This window comes from Sinocyclocheilus rhinocerous, unplaced genomic scaffold (assembly GCF_001515625.1).
Source record: "Sinocyclocheilus rhinocerous isolate Xijiao unplaced genomic scaffold, SAMN03320098_v1.1 scaffold2792, whole genome shotgun sequence".
NCBI lineage: Eukaryota > Metazoa > Chordata > Actinopteri > Cypriniformes > Cyprinidae > Sinocyclocheilus > Sinocyclocheilus rhinocerous.
The window spans coordinates 609,977-612,302 of record NW_015648609.1 but is presented as its reverse complement, the minus strand read 5'-3'; the positions used below and the strand labels follow the sequence as shown (position 1 = coordinate 612,302).

Below are 2,326 nucleotides of genomic sequence, written 5' to 3'. Positions count from 1 at the left end.
AATATTATTTTAAATAGGACAAGGAAAAGCAAGACTTAGGTAAGTAATAAACTGCATTTCTAAATCAGTAAAACTGCAAATAGTGTCTTAAATAAAGTCTTATAATGCAAATTGTAATTTGTGGCCCTTCACATTTTATGTGGTTTAAATGTGGCCCCCTTGGCCTCTGAACTTGAGTACCCCTGGCTGGGCTATATCTACATTTATTTTTCCAAAATAAAATAAATAATTCAATAAAATATTAAATTGAAATCAAAATTAAAATAATTTTATTGCAAGGGGCCAGCCTAAACATGTAACTTAAAACATAAATGTAAAATATATATGTTAAAAAAACAAATATATTATTTACCAGTAATAATAATAAAAGTGCCAAAATGTTAACAGATAGCAGTAGCACATGCTTAAAAGTAACTTTTTAAATAATTCTACTTTTTTTTTAAAATTTAGATTTATTTATTTATTTAAAAATAGGGCGTAGGGACTCAGAAAACAGTTGTAAATTAAAAAAAAAACTCTACAATTGTGACCTAGTTTAGTCATAAACTTGCATTATACTGTAAATAATGAAACAGGAAGTGTCGCACTCCAAAAATAAGTTTTTTTTTTTTTTACGTGACAAAAAAATTGATACAGTACGTTTGAATTGCTGTGTGCAAGGATGAGGATCCCAGTTCTGGCGGGTGTAGATTGTACTAATCCGATTGGTTGTTTTGTTTTTGGAGGCGGGACCAAGCCTTGTGATTGGCTGTGTTCTGAACGAGCCACTTTTCTGGAATCGGCGAAATATACCGAGCAACGTCACCAGGATCTACTTAATATTCATAAGCTGAGCCTTTGCCATAGTAGGATTGGTGATTGGGCTGAGGGGCGGGGCTGTGTGTGGTGTGGGGCTGGGCGTAGGCTGTGCTGCGCACACACACACACACACACATATACACACACTACAGCGGAGCACATTGTTCACACTGGACTGTCTGCTACATCTAATGCAATCCAGGAAAAGCTCGAAAGAATCGAAATCTCCTGGAGAGTGACTGTATCCGGGGAATCAGAGGTGAAGTGACCATTTTTTTGTTATTAAAGCATAAATCGTTTGATTGCAATGTAATATTGTAAGGAGACCAAGTGGACCGACTCATAGTGGCAAGTATTGCTTACCTAAAACACATATTTTTTATTAATTTACACACACAGTTGGACGATATTTATGGTGATTATTGGTGCGTTTTTATAAATGCATGGATAATGTTTACATTTGTATGAACGATCAGTCATCGATGGTCCGTATGGATTCCAGTACTATTCTGTAATTTTAATAATCAGCGTTTTATTTTAAATTATGAAAATAGAAAGAAGAAATCATGTAGTATTTATTTAATTAGTTTGTATTTAATTTACCCAAACCTGTTCAAGCATCTAAACACTGAATCAGATCAGTTTACACTGAATCAGACTCTAGTAATCGATCAGACTGACCGTTGCTTCTTTTCCCGCCAGCTTGCCGTTACCGGAAAAGATTTCACGTCTAACACTGAATGTAAACATGTTGTCTGTTGTCTAATTTGTTAGGTTTTAGCGGCATCCATGTGACAGTTATGAGCCTCTCTGTATAAACTCGGGTGACGCCCCATAGTACCGGACGAACAATTGCAAATTCTACTATGACCAAGACAAGCTCATGAATATTAAGGAATCCATCCCAAGTTTGCGTCGTAGCGGTCCAATGGCGAAGGACCGTTTGCTGAATACTAATTAGTTTCTGCTGACGTCGCTTGGTAGCGCGCCAATGGCAAAGGCTCCCCTTATGAATATTAAGATGCCTCAACATAGTAGGATTCGTAATTTCTGGACCATGAAGAGCAGTGCGGAAGTTTAATAGTCTGTTTTAACGCAGGCCAATCAAGTTAAGTTCGCTTAAGTACAAAAGTTTGATATTTTATTGCACCTGTAGTCGATTTTTTTAAATACTGTACAGCGTGTTTGTGGATTTTCACTGTTTACAAAGTGAAAGTAAACAAATGTTCTTCTGAAGCCTCATAGACTGTTAACTGTTATTTAATATAAGTAGGTGCTGTCACATTATGCGACTCGGTTTTATCAATTAATATTAGATTAATTTGTATTTAGAGGCTCTTTTTTCACAATATTTACATCATATTACAGGGGTCATATGATGCGATTTCAAGTTTTCCTTTCTCTTTGGAGTGTTACAAGCTCTTGGTGCATAAAGAAGATCTGTAAAGTTGCAAAGACTAAAGTCTCAAATCCAAAGAGATATTCTGTATAAAAGTTAAGAGTCAACCACGCCTACCTAAAACGGCTC

The 2,326-nt window shown here is 35.8% G+C and overlaps 1 protein-coding gene across 1 annotated transcript in view; it reads left to right on the top strand.

Annotated features, from left to right (window-relative positions):
* The first annotated feature begins 879 nt into the window (after positions 1-879).
* Positions 880-2,326, top strand: part of hrasa (HRas proto-oncogene, GTPase a) — a 35,993-nt gene continuing 34,546 nt past the window's right edge. Inside the window, exon 1 of the mRNA XM_016514621.1 lies at positions 880-1,057. The gene's annotated coding sequence lies outside the window, so the exon portion shown is untranslated. The remainder of the gene's footprint in view (positions 1,058-2,326) is intronic.